Here is a 19608-nt window from a genome sequence, read left to right on the forward strand (position 1 = left end):
GGCAACCGCCTAGCCAGTGACGTGTTGAGAGAACAGTTACGACAGGAAACAGGACCATCCTTACTGATTCCACAACCCTGAGCAATCTCCTCTGCAACCCTTGTGTTTGTGACAACACCCGAACTTTCAACAGGAGGATCAGACGCTAGCAAATAGGATGGGCAAATTGTTCATGTAATTTTAAATCAATATGATTGTTTTCCTCTTGCCTGAAAGATTATTGGATTTCAATCAGGGGACATGATGACTCTGATTATACAGCGGATGGAACGATTCTCTGTAAATACTTGCCCTGGTTGTGTATCCTGTCAAGAATGATTTTTGCTTTATTCAGGAGTTTTCTTCAAAGAACAAATATCTGCCCTCCATGGCCTGCTGGATCTGAGTCACGTGGATCGAGAAACCGTGAAAAGTTTTTGTTGCATGCTAACCAGTCAACGGAAAGAGAACACATGATTACAGTCGAGCCATCCACAGGCATGAAAGTTTGTGGACCAAGTGTCAACAAATGGGAATTCAATGGTTGGGTGAACGTGGAAGACTGAAGGGCCTGTTACAGTGCTGTAGACTCTATGAAACGTTCCTCAGCATCTATCAACACTGAGAACTATATTCTGCACTCAATATCTTCCACTTTGCTCTATCTATTGCACTGGAGTTTGAACTGATTGTATCTATTATGATGCATCTGATTTGTTTGGATATTATGCAAAAAAAAGAATACCATGGTGACAATAATAAACAACCATAAAACTATCCTGCTAACTCTCGAAGAATTTTACACATTTGTTCCCTATTAAATCTTATAAATGTGGCCAATTCCAAACCCCTCTTAAAAGACTAGCCCTGGTCTCCCAGGAACAAGCCTGGATCTTTGCATTCTCTGAGGCAAGTAAATATTTCTCAAGGAAGAAGAGAAACACCATACACCGCAGACTGGGTGTGACCCGATCAAAGGCCTCCACAACTGTGGGAACATTTGTTTATTCTTATATTCCAGCTATCTATTACTGTAGGCCAATATTAAGGATATTGAAACCTCTCTGAACACTGTTTCCAGCTTATACACCAGCTTGCCAATCTGTTCCCATCTAGAAACAAGGAAAGCAGATGCTGGTTAATACACAAAAGGAGACAAAGTGCTGGAGTAACTCAGCGGGTCAAGCAGCATCTCTGGAGAACATGGATAGGTGACGTTTCGAGTCAGCCTGAAGAAGGGTCCTGACCCGAAGAGTCTGAAGAAGGGTCTGTCTCCACCCAAAACGTCATGCATCCATGTTCTTGAGGGATGCTGCCCGACCTGCTGAGTTACTCCAGCACTTTGTGTCTTTCTGTTCCTACCTCTCAGCGTGCGTTATGCAGACACCATTGGTCTGGATTATTGTGTAGCCACTGGTTCCAAAGGGAATCCTGGTGCCCATCCACCCACTGGGTTGGCCACAAATCAGTCATAGAGTCATACAGCCCTTCAGCCCAACTTACCTAATCTGACCAAAATAGTCAGACAGTGTGGAAACAGGCCCTTCAGCCCAATCTGCCCACAGCGACCAAGATGCCCAATCTACACAAGTACCACCTTCCTGCGATTCTTCCATATCTCTCTAAACATTTCCTATCTATGTACCTGTCCAAAGTCTTCTAAATGTTGTTATAGCACCGAGCTCAACTACCTCCTCTGGTAGCTCGTTTCATTTAACCACAGTGAAAAAGGTTGCCCCTCAGGTTCCTATTAAATCTTTTCCCTCTCACCTCAAACCTATGTCCTCTGGTTCTTGATTCCCCTGCTCTGCATTCACCCTATCTTTTTCCCTCATGATCTTATACACTTCTCTCTCTCAGATCACCTCTCCAAGGAATAAAGTCCCAGCCTGCCCAACCTTCATAAGTTCATGTCATAGGAGCAGAATAACCATTTGGCCCATCGAGTCTACTCTGCCATTCAATCATGGCTGATCTATCTTTCTCTCTCAACCCCATTCTCCTGCCTTCTACCCTTAACCTGTGACAACCTCTCCCGATAGATCAGGCCCTCAATCCCGTCACTCTGTTCCATTAGGTAGAAAGTACACAGTGATTTATGGGTAGGTGTTGGCACCAGGGGCGAGTTAATGAAGCAGCTTCATCTTCCAGATCTTCATCTACACTTGAGCGAAGGAATCAATAATGACCTGAGTCAAGATTCCAAGTGTAGGCTGAGATCTGTCATGTGCCTGTTCTGATTCAGTGGACAAGGTTGGAGTGACCTTGGTTTGGGGCTGAAACGATGACGGCCAAACAGTTTCCCAGTCATCCTGTAAATTAGCTGTGCTGCAGTGTGGAGTTGGCTGCCCATGAGGTGCAGTACTGTAGTGGGTGTGAAAGAGGGTTGAAGTCATGGCATGGCTTGCTTACTTGATCCCTCTCCGTGACAGAACTGGATGGATCGCTTGGTCAGATCAAATCCCTCACAGGGCGGCCTACATTGTAGAGCAGCAAGTATATCCGTGGACAGCCAACTCAGTTGAGGATTCATAGAGTCATATGACATGGAAACAGGCCCTTTGGCCCAACGACCATACTAGCCCATCTACGCTAGTCCCACCTGCCCGCGTTTGGTCCATATCTCTCCAGATGGGGCGGAATGGTGGCGCAGCAGGTTTCAGCACCAGAGACCGGAGTTCGATCCCGACTATGGGTGCTGTCTGTACGGAGTTTGTACGTTTTCCCCATGACTGCATGGGTTTTCTCCGAGATCTTCGGTTTCCTCCCACACTCCAAAGATGTACAAGTATTTAGGTAAATAGGCTTTCTAGAAAAATAAATTGTTCCTAGTATGTGTAGGATAGTGTAGGTGTGCGGGGGTCGCTGGTTGGCGTGGACTCAGTGGGCCGAAGGGCCTGTTTCCGTGCTATATCTCTAAACTGAACAAAACCTTTTCTATCCATGTACATGTCCAAATGTTTTTTTTATGTTATAAGATCCTAGCATAAGATCATAAGATATAGGAGCAGAATTAAATCATTCAGCCAGTTAAGTCTATTCTGCCATTTTGTCATGGCTGATCTATTTGTTGGTCCAAGTTGGCCCCTGGAGTGAGCTTGGAACGTATTAATTGTGAACTTGGTGCTGCTCCAAACATATTTCCCAGATTAAGTCACAAAATGCTGGAATAACTCAGCGGGCCAGTCAGTAACCTTGGAGAACATGGATCGCCGATGTTTCAGGTCGGGATCTTTCTTCAGACTTGTCACCTATCCACGTTCTCCAACAACGCTGCCTGACCCGCTGAGTTACTCCAGCATTTTGTGTTTTTCCTTGGTAAATCAGCATCTGAAAAAGTTCCTTGTTTCTACATTTTTACCATGTTTGTCACCGGGACCACTGTAATGGGTGGACTATTTACACACACACAAACTGAAGAAAAATGAAAAATATTTAAACTGACAATTAAATACAACTTAAACCTTTATGTTCTTGCTCCCGACTGCTGTTTACTTTTATTCAAGAGGTTCCCAGAACTTGCCTTATGTTAACCAGATGGTGTGCTTACCCCAAGTAATCCAGTGCTGTTGTTAAGTCGTAGAATAGATTCTCGAATAGTATGGGTGTCAAAGGATATGGGGAGAACAGGAGCATGGGGTTGAGTGGGAAAAATGGATCAGCCATGGTCAATGGAGGAGCAGAATCAATGGGCCGAATGGCCTAAAATTCTGCTCTTATGTCTTGTGATCTTATGCTGGGATTATTTTCCCTAGCGCAGCAACGGCTGAGCGCTGACTTGATAGAGTCATCCAGCATGGAAACAGGCCTTCGGCCCAACTCATCTCATCTGACCAAGATGCCCAACCTAAGCATGTCCCATTTGCCCGTGCTTGGCCCATATCCCTCTATACCTTTCCTACCCATGTACCTGGGGTACTGATATGGATGATCAGCCATGATCATTTTGAATGGCGGTGCTGGCTCGAAGGGCCAAATGGCCTACTCCTGCACCTATTGTTTATGTATATATGTTGTGTACAATCTTACTAAGCAGCGTATCTACATTCTCTTGCAAACTATTTATATATATATCATGAACAACTGTGGTCCCTGCACAAGTCCCTTTGAAACACCACTGGTGGCAGACCCCCTGCCAGAATAACACCCTCCATCACCACCCTCTGGCTACCATGGCCAATTTTTAATCCAATCTACCAAGAATCTGATGTGCCAAAATCTCCAAGATCAAGCTACCACGAGGGACCTTGTCAAAGCGGAGGGGTAAGTTTTTTCAAATAGAGGTTGATATCTGGAACGTTCGATCAGAGGAAGTGACAGAACCAGATATAAACACTATGTTTATAAGATTTTAAATACTCCCCCACCCCACCAAGTCTCCTTCGCCCTCTCTCTCACCCTCCCACCCTGCTCTCCCCACCTGCCCCTCCCCTTTTTTCCCCTTCTCCTCTCTCCCCTATTCCTCTCCCCTGCTCCTCATCCCTTCACTCTAATTTCCCCTCATCCCTTCTCCCCCTGCCCTTCTCCCCTGCCCTTCTCCCCCTGCCCTTCTCCCCTGCCCTTCTCCCCTGCCCTTCTCCCCTGCCCTTCTCCCCTGCCCTTCTCCCCCTGCCCTTCTCCCCCTGCCCTTCTCCCCTGCCCTTCTCCCCCTGCCCTTCTCCCCCTGCCCTTCTCCCCTGCCCTTCTCCCCCTGCCCTTCTCCCCCTGCCCTTCTCCCCTGCCCTTCTCCCCTGCCCTTCTCCCCCTGCCCTTCCCCCCTGCCCTTCTCCCCTGCCCTTCTCCCCTGCCCTTCTCCCCTGCCCTTCTCCCCCTGCCCTTCCCCCCTTGCCCCTCACTCTTTCCTTTGCTCCTCCCCTCCCTTCCTCCCCTCACCCTCCCTCATTCCTTCCCCTCCCCATCTCCTCTAACTCTCCCCCTCCTCTCTTCTTTCTCCCTCCTCCCCTGCAAGCAGACGGAGACACTCAATGCCGGCGCTGCGGGGCGGAGAGAGGGGCAGAGGGAGCACAAACACTGTAACCATGGCGACGGGCGGTGAGTCAAGCCTATGGGCGCGGGCCCCGCCCTCCCTGCACCGCCCACCAATGGGCGCGGGACCCGCCCTCCCCGCCCCGCCCACCAATGAGTGCGGGACCCGCCCTCCCCGCCCCGCCCACCAATGGGCGCAGCCCCAGCTCCACCTGAGCCTGCCAATGGGCGGAGTCTCCGCCACGATTCGTCCAATGGGCGCACGCTCTGCTCAGACCCGGTTCACCAATGGAATTCGAGCTTTAAAATAGCCGGCTATAAATGCCTGGGCGCACCTCGGCGTTCGTCACCAGGTTGGGGGATTGCGCTGCGTAAACTACCTGGCGCCGATCCTTCCTCCTCCCCCCTCCTCCCCCTCCCCCTCCCCCTCCCCCTCCCCCTCCCCCTCCCCCTCCCCCTCCCCCCCTCCCCTCCCCTCCTCCTCCTCCTCCCCCCCCTCCTCCTCCTTCCCCCTCCTCCTCCTTCCCCCTCCTCCTCCCCCCCCCCCCCCCTTCTCCCCTCCCCCCTAAGTGTGCAGGGAGTAGATGATAAAGTAGTATAACATAGAACCAGTGTGAACAATGTTGGCGTGGACTCAGTGGGCCGGAGGTCCCGTTTCCATGCTGAATCTCTAAACTAAACTAGACTAGATAAGAATCAAATTCAGTTGTAGATTACCCAGCCTGATTTAAGGTGCTTTTCTTGTTTGTATTTGGCCTCACCCTGGCAGTGGGAGAGGCCAAGGACAGACAGGTTGATGTGGGAATGGGGAAGGGAATAAAATTGGCTTGCAGCCAGTTGCTCCAGACGACCATGGTAGACGGAGTGCAAGTGTTCCACAGACAGTTGCCTAATCTGTGCTTGGTCTCATTGTCTGAAAGAAGGCCACACCGAGTCCACTGGCGGTTGCAGGAGGTGCAGATGAATCTCTGCCTCACTTGAAGGGCTGTTTAGGTCTCTGAATGGAAGTGAGGATGGAGGTGTAGAGACGGGTGTTACACCTCCTATTGTTCCAGGGGACTGTGCCCGGGGACAGGAAGGGATGTGTGGGAGGGATGAATGAATCAGGGAGTCATGGAGAGAGTGGGGAGGAGTGGTTGTGACTAATTGTCTACACCCAATGGATTTAAGGGCCTGTCCCCCCTCCCGCCCATGAGCAGAGGTGCAGGGACAGTCTGAACTCTTGAGGCGTAGGAAACACGCCTCCAGATTCAGGGATAGTTTCTTCCCAGCCATTATCAGGCAACTGAACCATCCCGTCACCAACTAGGGAGCGGTCCTGACCTCCCATCTAACTCATTGGAGACCCTCGAATGATCTTGTATTGGAATTTATTGGACTAAACTAAACGTTATTCCCTTACCTCAAATCTGTACACTGTAGACATCTTGATTGTAATCATGTGGAGTCATAGAGAGTTATAGAGTGATACATGTGGAAACAGGCCCTTTGGCCCAACTTGCCCACACCGGCCAACATATTCCAGCTACACTAGTCCCACCTGCCTGGTTTGGTCTATTCCCTCCAAACCTGTCCTATCCATGCACCTGTCTAGCTGTTTCTTAAAAGTTGAGATAGTTCCTGCCTCAACTGCCTCCTCTGGCAGCTTGTTCCATACACCCACCACCCGTTGTGTGATAAAGTTACCACTCAGATTCCCATTAAATCTTTTCCCCTTCACCTTAAACTTAGGTCCTCTGGTCCTCGATTCATCTACTCTGGGCAAGAGACTTTGTGCATCCACCTGATCTATTCCTCTCGTGACTTTATACAACTCTATAAGATTACCCCTCATCCTCCTGCACTCCAAGGAATAGAGACCCAGCCTACTCAATCTCTCCCTGTAGCTGACCCTCCAATCATGGCAACATCCTCTTAAATTGTCTCTGTGTCCTTTCCAGCTTGACAACATCTTTCCTATAACATGGTGCCCAGAACTGAACACAATATTCGAAATGCGGCCTCACCCAACGTCTTATACGACTGCTACATGACCTCCCAACTTCTGTACTCAATACTCTGACTGATGAAGGCCAGTGTGCCAAAAGTCTTTTTGACCACCTTATCCACCTGCGACTCCACCTTCAAGGAACCATGTACCTGCACTCATAGATCCCTCAGCTCTACAACAATCCCCAGAGCTGCACCTTTCACTGTGTAGGTCCTGCCCATGTTCGACTTCCCAAAATGCAACACCTCACACTTTTCGGTATTAAATTCCATCAATCATTCCTCAGCCCATCTGGCCAATCGATCAAGATCCTGCTGCAATTTTTCACAACCATCTTCACTATCTGCAAAACCACCCACTTTTGTATCATCAGCAAATTTGGTTAGCTTGCCCTGTATGTTCTTATCCGTACTTCGGTACATGTGACAATAAATTAAACTAAACTGCAGAGGCTGGTTTACACAAAAGAGCACAAAGTGCTGGAGTAACTCAGCAAATCAACTTAATATAATATAAAACAGCAACAAAGAAAGAATCATTAAAATTCAATGGAGGTTAGAACTAAAACATTGCTAATTATTTTATAAGTACAGTGAGTGTTTTCTCAAATGCATCCTCTTCGCTAGGGGAGTGCTATTATAGGGTAGGTAGCCCAGATTTTGTTTGGATTTAATTGCTTATTATATCAGTACCAAGCAGAGCTCTGTTGTCTCTCTGGGATCGACAGGATACGATTTGATGCCAACAATCCCCCAAATTGCTGCGAGTCTTTGCCAACTCACGTAGACCACGTATTAAGTCAAATTGTTCAAAAAGATAAATATAGAGTCAAAGTTAGAGTTGTTACAGCACAGAATGAGATCCTTTGGCCCACCACAAGCAAGCTGACCTTTTTTCCCATCTACACTATTCTTATTTGCCATCGTTGGTGCCATATCCTTCCATGTCTTCCCTTATAAATGTGACTCTATCTGACTCCACCACCATCTCTGTCAGCAAGTTTCAGATATCAACGGCACACCAATGATTGGCATAGATGGAGTGAGTTGCAGAGCCTGTTTCCATGTTATATCCTGCAATCAATCCAACATCAATAACGTATCATGTGAAAAACATTCCCATCAAATCCCGTTTAAAACTCAACACTAGGTGCGGGAGTAACACAGCGGGTAAGGCAGTATCCATGGAGAACATAGATAGGTGACGTTTCGGGTCAGGACCCTTCTTTAGACTGAATGCAGGGGTCTTGGGGGGGGGGGGGGGGTGGGGGGAGAAGATATCAACCTTGTCATGATGTAGTTATCTCAGCTATTTCAATGTGTTCTACTTACTGAAACAGCCTAGCTGCTGGCTGTAGTTTTGCAACCGAGATTCCTGCCGAACAGTTGTCATGTATGCTTTGTCTACAAACATTGGGAACATCTTAGAAGAGAGAACATAGATGCAAAATGCTTGAGTAACTCAGAGGGACAGGCAGCATCTCTGGAGAGAACAATGAATTAATGACTGACTGATGTGTCATTCATCAGGAACCTTGTTAATTCGTCAGGGGTGAGGCTAACAACACATTAACAACGCCAAACTGCTTTCATGTATTGCTCGCTTAAGTAATCCTAAACAGATACTCTGCTCCAGTGAGGAAACATTAGCTGCACCCCTTTTGGCTGAAGGCAGTTAACATCATCAACGTTCCACACCACCCTGGCCTCGCTCTCTTAGTTCATAAGTCATAGGAGCAGAATTAGAGCATTTGGCCCATCAAGTTCACTCTGCCATTTAATCATGGATGATCTATCTTTCCCTCCCTCAATAGACAATAGACAATAGGTGCAGGAGTAGGCCATTCAGCCCTTCGAGCCAGCACCGCCATTCAATGCGATCATGGCTGATCACTCTCAATCAGTACCCCGTTCCTGCCTTCTCCCCATACCCCCTCACTCCGCTATCCTTAAGAGCTCTATCCAGCTCTCTCTTGAATGCATCCAACGAACTGGCCTCCACTGCCTTCTGAGGCAGAGAATTCCACACCTTCACCACTCTCTGACTGAAAAAGTTCTTCCTCATCTCCGTTCTAAATGGCCTACCCCTTATTCTTAAACTGTGGCCCCTTGTTCTGGACTCCCCCAACATTGGGAACATGTTTCCTGCCTCTAATGTGTCCAATCCCCTAATTATCTTATATGTTTCAATAAGATCCCCCCTCATCCTTCTAAATTCCAGTGTATACAAGCCTAATTGCTCCAGCCTTTCAACATACGACAGTCCCGCCATTCCGGGAATCAACCTAGTGAACCTACGCTGCACGCCCTCAATAGCAAGAATATCCTTCCTCAAATTTGGAGACCAAAACTGCACACAGTACTCCAGGTGCAGGGGACTGTGCCCGGGGACAGGAAGGGATGTGTGGGAGGCAGGAATGAATCAGGGAGTCATGGAGAGAGTGGGGAGGGGTGGTTGTGACTAATTGTCTGCACCCAATGGATTTAAGGGCCTGTCCCAGTTACGCGATTTTTAAGGCGACTGCCGGCCACTGTCAAAGTCGTAGCAGATCGCCGAAAAACGTAGATTTTTTTTGCCTTACGACAATGACCACGACAATGCCCGTGACAAGCTACGACAACCTACCTCCTAGGCTACGGCAAGCTGCCGACAACTGGCGACCCAGTCTTCGCGACCTAGGACGTCCACTACGACAGGGACTACAACAAGCTACAACAACCAATGACATATTAGGGACTATGCCTTTTATACTGCGCTTTTGTGAGTTTTTAATTACCTGTTTTAAATGGGAAGCGAGTAGCATTAGGTTGCTAATTTTAATTGCAGTTTTATTAATTTGAAATCACCACAGCTGTAAAGTATTTTAATTGCATGTAATATGTTTTTGGTTGCCTTCAAAGGCAACTTTAAGATATTCCTCATTGTCTGGCCTAATATTGGGACACGCTTTTCCAAAACATACATGGTGTTTGAAAATACAAGTCTGGACCATTATTCTCTCAGTTTAGTTCCGCTAGAATCAATCAGCGGCATAAAATGTGGAGAGGTTGACCTGTCGCGTCAGAAGCTTCCCATTTTGCCGAGGATATCTTTTCACTGTGAAGCCTTTTAGAAATGACATACAAGGCGGAGTGTCAATTGGGAACGAAGGAACGACGCACCAACAGGCAATATTACTCCAGCAAGAACAATCTGGGGAGAAGGGGTCGGGTTTGCCAGTGGTACGGAGTGAATTTCATTCGTACTTAAGGAAACGGCAGGCCGGGTCCTTCTCCTTAATGGACACAGGAGGCCGCAGATGCTGACATTTTGTAAACACAAAGTGGTGGAGAAAGCCAGCGGGTCAGAGAGCATCTGGGGGGAGAGAGAGAGAGTGGACAGACGACGTTTCAGATCGGTACCCTTCTTCAGACTGATGGAGGGATCCGACCAGAAAGGGTTTCAGTTGCATTTCCTCCACAGATGATGCCTGACCTCTGAATTCCCCCAACACTTCGTGTTTTGCCCCCGTTCGTTGGTGCCAGCCTGAGGTGGAACCCACGGGTGGTCACGGTTTAACTGGAAATCTTAAATTCAATCAATTATAATTGGGAGTTAATTTAAAGCAGGGGCGTTACGCGCTGGTCAAGCAGTGATAAATTCGATATCGCTTTTCCAGCATGCATCAAATACGCTTCTGTGTAGGAAGGAACTGCACATGCTGGTTTACACCGAAGATAGACAAGAAATGCTGGAGTAACTCAGCGTGACAGACAGCATCTCTGGAGAGAAGGAATGGGTGACATTTCGGGTCGAGACCCTTCCTCAGACCCTTCTTACGACCCGAAACGTCACCCATTCCTGCTCTCCAGAGATGTTGCCTGTCCTGCTGAGTTACTCCAGCATTCCGTGTCTATCTTCAAATAATCTTCTGTTCCTCCCTAACACCAAAGGATGTTTTCCTCGGGTACATTTCGTGAGTTTATCTCCAGGTCAGGTATCCGCCCCCCTTTGACAGCATCGCGGTCTCCGCCCCCATTCCACAGCTGGCTGTTGCAGCTGAACTTCTGTGGATGGGTTTTGACAGTTCTGTCAGTTTTGATAGTAGGCGATAACCTACCACACCTGGCGTTGACCTGCGACAGTGCCCACGACAAGCTACAATCATTGGCGACAAGCCAGCTGTCGCCGAATAATTTCGAGCTGGTAACTTTTTCCGCAACGAGCCAAGATCTGCTACGACTCATTGAAGATTATTCACGATCATGCCCGTGACACCCCGGTGAACGTGCGGCGACAGCCTAGTCGCCGGCAGTCACCTTAAAATTGCCTAACTGGGACAGGTCCTTTACACTGAATTTTCTAAGTCCACACCGATGATCGATCACCTGTTCACACTTGTTACATTACACACCATGTTGTCTCACTTTCTCATCCATTCCCTACACACTAGGGGCAATTTACAGAAGCCAATAAACCAACAAACCTGCACATCTTTGGGATGTGGGAGGAAACCAGAGCAACCAGAGAAAACCCACAAGGTCACAGGGAGATCATGCAAACTCCACACAGACAGCACCAGAGGTCAGGATTGAATCCAGGTCTCTCATGCAGTGAGGCAGCAGCTCTACTGTGCCACTGTGCCTCCATTTAAGTGCTGCAAATAAATAATAGTTCATAAGATGGAGCTTGAATATGGAGGATAGATTATTAATATGCATAATGGTAAATACAAATTACACTTTAAAATATAGCTATTATGAAGAGAAATAGAAATAATATTTTGGATTAATAATCCAAAGCATTTCCTGTTTTATTTCAAATTTTCAACATTTATCAATTGCTACCTATCATGGTGTGGCATGTTCTGTTGTAGGCTCTTTTAAAACCTTCCTACTATTTCAGTGAAGGTGATTATGGGATTTATAATGTCACGATGATTGTACATCTCAGGATATTAAGGTCATGTCACAGGTATTTAGAATCAAGTCAAAGTCAAGTCAAAGTCAAAGTCAATTTTATTGTCAATCCTCAGCCAGTTTACACAGACAGAAAATCGAAATACCGTTTCCCACAATCCCGAGGAACAAAGTGCATAAAACAAAAGGCACAGCAAACAACAATCAACATAAAATATAAAATATAAAATATAGTCACTTCAAATTTTTTTTTTTTTAAAAGTGTCTGGTGCTGGATGTGCGTGTGTGTGGGGTGTTAAAGTCCAGGTCCCATAGGGGCAGGGGAGAGAGGAGGAAGGGAGGGGAGAGAGTTCAGCATCCTGACAGCCTGGTGGAAAAAACTGTTCTTTAGTCGGGTGGTGCTTGACCTCAGGCTGCGAAACCTTCTCCCTGAAGGCAGGAGGGTGAAGAGGCTGTTGGAGGGGTGGGAGGGGTCACCCACAATGCTCAATGCTTTGCGGGTGAGGCGGGTGGTGTAAAGGACCAGGAGTGTTGGGAGTGAGGCGCCAGTGATCGTCTCAGCAGTGTTCACTATGCGCTGCAGGGTCTTACGGCTGGAGGCTGTGCAGCTTCCGAACCACACAGTGATGCAGCTGCTGAGGATGCTCTCGATGGCACCTCGGTAAAAAGTGTACATGATGGGTGTGGGGGCTCCCGCTCTCTTCAGTTTGCGGAGGAAGTAGAGGCGCTGCTGGGCTTTCTTGGCGATGGACGTGATGTTGTTGCTCCAGGAGAGATCCTCGGTGATGTTCACCCCCAGAAATTTGGTGCTGCTCACCTGCTCCACAGCAGCACCATTGATGGTCAATGGGTGGGGGTGTTGGGTGTGCGTTCTCCTGAAGTCGACAACAATCTCCTTTGTTTTCTCCACATTCAGGAAGAGATTGTTGTCTGTGCACCACGCGGCCAGCTGGTCCACCTCCTTCCTGTAGTGGGTCTCGTCGTTGTTGCTGATGAGACCCACCACTGTTGTGTCATCCGCAAACTTGACGAAGTGGTTGGAGCTGTAGGTGGGTGTGCAGTCGTGGGTCAGCAAGGTGAAGAGCAGGGGGCTTAGCACACATCCTTGTGGGGCACCCGTACTCAGCGTGATGGTGTCCGATGTGTTGCTGCCGACCCGTACGGACTGGGGTCTGGCAGTGAGGAAGTCCAGCAGCCAGTTGCAGAGAAGGGGGCTGAGGCCCAGATTTGTTAGTTTACAAACCAGCTGCTGGGGGATGATGGTGTTAAATGCTGAGCTAAAGTCTATGAACAGCATCCTAACATATGAGTTTTTAGTGTCCAAGTGGGTGAGGGCTGGGTGTAGAGCAGAGGAGATGGCATCCTCAGTGGACCGCTTAGCTCGATATGCAAACTGAAACGGGTCCAGGGAGGGGGGGAGGTTGGATCTGATCTGCTTCATGACCAGCCTCTCGAAGCACTTCATGATGGTTGAAGTCAGCGCTACAGGGCGGTAGTCGTTGAAGCAGGATGGAGAAGACTTCTTGGGCACAGGTATGATGGTGGTTTCTTTGAAGCACAAGGGAACAACAGCCTGGCTCAGGGAGATGTTGAAGATGTCTGTGAGGACATCTGTGAGCTCAGCTGCGCAGTCTTTTAGCACACGACCAGGAATGTTGTCAGGTCCAGAAGCTTTCCGGGTGTTAATCCTTAACAGTGTGCTCCTCACACTGCCTGGAGACAGACAAATAGCCTGGTCATTGGGGGGGGGAGTTGTTTTCTGCGCAGGTGTGTTGCTCTGTGCTTCAAAGCGTGCGAAGAAGCCGTTGAGGTCGTTCAAGAGAGAGGTGTCACTGTCACAGGTCTGTGGTAAGGGTTTGTAGTCCGTGATAGTCCTAATACCCTTCCACAGGCTCCGTGTGTCTCTGCTGTCACTGAAGTGGGCTGTGATGCGCCGGGTGTAGTGTTGTTTGGCTTTCCTGATGCCACTGGAAAGGTTGGCCCTGGCTGCTCTGAGACCGGCTGGATTGCCCTCTCTGAAGGCAGCGTTGCGGACCCTCAGCAGCCCATGGACCTCCCCTGTCAGCCATGGCTTCTGGTTAGCCCAGATGGTGATGGCTCTGGTGTGGGTCACATCGTCAATGCATTTGGTGATGTAGCCTGTAACTGTCTCTGTGTATTCCTGAATGTTGGTTGTGTTGTTATATGTTGCTGCCTGCTTGAACATGTCCCAGTCTGTAGTCTCAAAGCAGTTTTGGAGTGCAGCTGTGCTGTCCTCTGACCACACACGTACCTCTTTTGAAACCGGTTTGGTGACTTTCACCCGGGGTCTGTATGCCGGTTTCAGCAGAACGGTGAGGTGATCAGAGAGGCCGATGTGGGGGAGGGGGGAAGCCTTGTATGCTCCTTTGATGGTCGTGTAGACAAGGTCCAAGGTGTTGTTTTCTCGTGTTGGGAAATCAACATGCTGGTATACTTTGGGCATGACAGTTTTTAGGTTAGCATGGTTGAAGTCCCCAGCTACGATGAGAAAGCCATCTGGGTGTGCTGTCTGCTGCTCAGAGATGGCCCGGTACAGTTCGCAGAGTGCCTCCTCTCTGTCCTTGTTGTTGGAACTGGGAGGGATGTAAACAGCGACTAACAGGATAGCTGTTAGCTCCCTCGGGAGGTAGAAAGGTCGGCACTTCACAACCATAAACTCCGCCAGCGGTGAACAGTGTTTGTAGACCAACACAGCGTCCCGACACCAAGCATCACTGATGTAAACAATCACACCGCCGCCGTGAGTCTTCCCCCCGCTAACCGTAGCTCTGTCCGATCGGTAGCATGTTAGCCGGTCGAGCTGAACAGCGGAGTCCGGGATGTTGTCATTAAGCCATGTTTCCGTAAAAACGTAAACACAGCATTCCCTCACCTCACGCTGGGTCGACCGGAGAAGTCTTATAGTGTCCATTTTATTGTCCAGTGAGCGTACATTAGCCATTAGCATGCTCGGAATAGCCGGTCTGTGTGGGCTAGCCGCTAGCCTAGCCCGGATGCCTCCGCGCTTACCCCTCTTCTGCTTCCTCTCACACCGCCTGCGGTGTCTCCTTTCCAGCCGGGGGGCAGCACTCGAGGCCAAGGTCGAGGTCAGGCAGAGTATTCTGAGGCCGCTAAGTTCCTCTGCAAGCGTAGCGTCCAGTGTTGATGATGTTGTTTTCTTGTCCAGCAAGAACTCACGACTATACTGTCCACTGCTGACTGTCCAGAGTTGTTGAAGTGACAAACATGACGAACTTGATAAAACATTAAAAACACTCGAAAAATCGGGAGAGTGTGGGGCCGCTGCGTCTGCACGCGCTGCCATCTAGTGGCCATTAGCAGTGTGGGTTAAAATGGCATCAGACAAAACTGAGGAGGGGTGTCAAGCCGATGTAGGCACAACATACAACATAGAAGAGTATAGCACAGAAACAAGGCCTTCGACCCACAATGTTCATGCCAAACATAATGCCAAGCAAGATAAACTAATTCCATCTGCCTGCACACGATCCATATCCCTCTATTCCCTATATATATCCATGTGCCTATCTAAAACCCTTCTAGTTTAGTTTAGTTTATTGTCACGTGTACCAAGGTACAGTGAAAAGCCTTTGTTGCATCCTAACACGTCCCAGTGGAAAGACTATAAATGATTACAATCGAGCCATCTACAGTGTGCAGATACAGGACAAAGGAAATAATGTTTAGTGCAAGATAAAGTCAAGTAAAGTCCGATTAAAGATAGTCCAAGGGTCTCCAGTGAGGTAGATAAAAGCTAAGGACCACTTTGTATTTGTTGATAGGATGGTTTAGTTGCCTGATAACAGCTGGGAAGAAACTGTCCCTGAATCTGGAGGTGTGCATTTTTGCACTTCTGTACTCCCTGCCTTATGGGAGAGGGGGAGAAGAGGAGGAGACCAGGGTGAGACTGGTCCATGTTTATGTCCATAAACATGTCAGTTTATGCTGACATGGCAGCGTGAGATGTAAATGGAGTCAATGGAAGGGTTTGCGTGATGGTCTTGGCTGCATCCGCAATTGTCTGCAATTTGTGAATTGTGTAATTTCTCTGCAGTCTGTGCGGAGTTTGTACATTCTCCCAGTGACCGTGTGGATTTTCTCTGGGTGCTCCAGTTTCCTCCCACATTCCAGACGTGCAGGTTTGTAGGTTAATTGGTTTCTGTAAATTGTTCCTAGAGTGCAGGATAGAACTAGTGTTTGGGTGATCATTGGTGGGTCAAAGGACCTGTCTCCATGTTGTATCTCTAAAATAAAAATTTAAAAATCCACACCACCCAGGCAACACTCTCATTTCACTCTTACCATCGAGAAAGTGTTACAGGAGCCTGAAAACCATGACCACCAGATTAAAAAACAGCCTTTCCCCAACAAGCATCAGGCTCTTGTACAATACACAACTCCAACCTCAATAAGTTTCATCTTAGAACATTGAACATAGAACCGTACAGTGTAGGAAGGAACACAGTAGACACAAAATGCTGGAGTAACTCAGCGGGACAGGCAGCATCTCTGGATAGAAGGAATGGGTGACGTTTTGGGTCAAGACCCTTCTTTAGACTGAGCATCAGGGGAGAGGGAGTTACAGAGATAAGGAAGTGTAAGAAATCAAAAGAGATGCAGATCAAGGAAAATGTAGAAGAGACCATTGTTAGCTAGGAGAAGGTGAAAATAAAGCAGGGAGAGATACAATGTAATCAGAGGGACAGTCAGACTGGTTGGAGAACTGGGAAGGAGGAGGGATGGAGAGAGAGGGAAAGCAAGGGTTGCTTGAAGTTAGAGGTCAATATTCATACCGCTGGGGCGTAGGATGCCCAAGCGAAAGACCACTGTTTTGAGTAAAGGTACGCAGTGGTCTTAACAGCTTCAGAGGTTAGAGTTTTCATCAGGTGAACTGGTAGCAGATTGCCTAGCAGTGATAAATGGTTGAAACAAGAAACTGCAGATGCTGGACAAAAGAAGACACAGAGCTCAGTGGAATAGCTCAGTGGATCAGGCAGCAACTCAGGAGAACATAGATTGGAGATGTTTCAGGTTGAATCGTCTCCTCTCCATGCCCTGAGATATTGCCTGACCCGCTGAGCTACTCCAGCACTTTGTGTCTTCAGCGGTAAATTGTTTCCTGATTCAATTATAAGAAGGAACCAGTTTGTCTGGTTTCTTAACAAGATGTAGAAACAAAGAACTGCAGTTGCTGGTTTATACCAAAGATAGACACAAAGTGCTGGAGTAACTCAGCGGATCAGGCAGCATCTCTGGAGAAAAAGGATGGGTGACGTTTCGGGTCGGGATCTTTCTTCAGACTAACATTTCATAGCTCAGATTTGGACATTTCCAGTTACAAAGCCAAAATAACTATCCTGCAAAATGACAACATTTAAAAAATAGTTTAGATATACAGCACGGAAACAGGCCCTACAGCCTAGCCTCATGAGTCACTATCATCAGTCTGAAGAAGTGTCCCAACCCAAAACATCACCCACCATCTTTCTTCAGGGATGCTGCCTGACCCGCTGAATTATTCCAGCACTTTGTGTCTATCATTAATTTCTTAACAAATTGGTCACGTACACCTCAACAAAGTTTTCAGAATAAGAGCATAGGCCACGTCTTCCACGTGTGAGCTTCAACGTATACTTTCTCACACCTGGCTGTGAATTTACGCTGCTTTCCCAATTTCCAGTCCAGGCACTCACTTAGACCTCATTCAGTTCAGATGACAGTCATCTTTCAAGGGCGGTGTGTAAGGGAGGTTTTGCCTCGGGCTGCAGATGCCTCCCAATAGCAGATGAACAGAGTTCATGTTGAATTGCACAACTCACATTTGGAAAACATTTCCAGTTACAAAGCCAACAACTACATTGCAAAACTACAGAATTTTTTTAAAAAAGTGTATCAAGTCAAGTCAAGTCAAATTTATTTGTCACATACACATACTCGATGTGCAGTGAAATGAAAGTGGCAATGCCTGCGGGTTTACTGCTTGGAAACAGATCCTTCGGCCGACTGAGTCACTACGATGACAATGTTTAAAAAACATTTGGACAGGTATGTAGATAGGAAAGATTTAGAGGGATATGGGCCAAACGTAGGTAGGTAAAACTAGTGTAGATATGAAATGTTGCTCGGTGTGGGCAAGTTAGGCTGAATGGCCTGTTTCCACACTGTATTACTCTATGAGGCCACATCAATCTAATTTGTCATTCTAGTTCTATCTATTCCCACTCTCTAGGGTCACATTAGGGTTAATTCACAGAGGGCCAATTAATCTACAAACCCGTAAGTCTTTGGGATGTGGGAGGAAACCGGAGCACCCGGAGGAAACCCACGCGGTCACAGGCAGAACATACAAACTCCACACCGACAGCACCCAAGGTCAGGATCGAACGCGGGTCTCAGGCGCAGAAGACAGCAGCTCTACCAGCTGAGCCGCTGTGCTGCTTGGGTTTGTGTTGTGCAGTAGAAAGCAGGGGATGGCACAGTGGCGATTGGCACAGTTGCTGCCTTACAGCGCCAGAGACTTGGGTTCGATCCTGATCTCGGGTACTGTCTATGTGGAGTTTGCACGTTCTCCCTGTGACCACGTGGGTATTTCTCTGGGTGCTCCAGTTTTCTCTAACATTCCAAAAACGTTCAGGTTTGTAGGTTAGAATGTAGAATGTCTGAAGAAGTATCCCAAACCGAACCAACACCCATCCTTTTTCTCCAGAGATGCTGCCTGACCCGCTGAGTTACTCCAGCACTTTGTGCCTATCTAGATCTGTAGGTTATTTGGCTTCTGTACAAAAATTGTCCCTAGTGTGTGGAATAGAACTAGGGTATGGGTGATTGTTGATTGGCGCACACTCGGTGGGCCGAAGGGCCTGTTTCCACGCTGTATCTCTAAACAAAACTAAAGCACTGCGATGACGCTCAGATCACACAGGTGGAGGTGAAGGTTGCAGCTGACAGCACCAGTGATGTGCCAGAATATCAGATATCAGCCTACTTACCTCTACATATTTGATTCCTTGCACTTCAATAGAACCGAATGCGCGGGAGGCAAGTTTAACTGGCACATATTTATTGATAGCCACTAAAGAAGAGTTTCTCTCCCTTGACCTTACGGTTACCGAGGAAACAGAACAAAAGGAGCTACATGTTGAAATAGGCTGTAAACTGAATGTGGAATAAGAACTCACTCTCTGCTGACTAAACAAGACTAAGCATAGTTGTCTGATCCCACATTTCAGCTCCAGAGATTTCTGCAATCACAGTGCTGGGATTAGTTCTGTTTAGTTTAGAGATACAGCGTAGACACAGGCCCCTCGGCCCACCAAGTCCACGCCGACCATTAGTTCTACGTTATTCCACTTTCCCATCCATTCCCAACACACTAGAGGTAATTTACACAGGGCCAATTAACCTGCAAATCCACAGGTTTTTGGGATGCGGGAGGAAATCCACGTGGTCACATGTAGAACATGCAAACTCCACATAGATAGTGCCTGACGTCAGGATCGAACTCGGGTCTCTGGTGCTACGAAGCAGCAGCTCTACCAGTTGCACCACTTTGCCACCCCCTACCACTTTTCCTGCTAACAATATTAGGCTATTTCTTTTTTTTTCTCTTCTTTCTGTAAGCACTGTAATTACATTTGCCACCCTGCTACCTGCCAGGGCTGTCCTGCCACCTGTAAAATGTTGGAAGATGGCAACACATGCCACCATTAACCCTGTCAACGCTCTGGAATGTAGATAATTAACCTTGGGGATGTA

The sequence above is a fragment of the Rhinoraja longicauda genome, chromosome 9 (assembly GCF_053455715.1).
Source record: "Rhinoraja longicauda isolate Sanriku21f chromosome 9, sRhiLon1.1, whole genome shotgun sequence".
Lineage (NCBI taxonomy): Eukaryota > Metazoa > Chordata > Chondrichthyes > Rajiformes > Arhynchobatidae > Rhinoraja > Rhinoraja longicauda.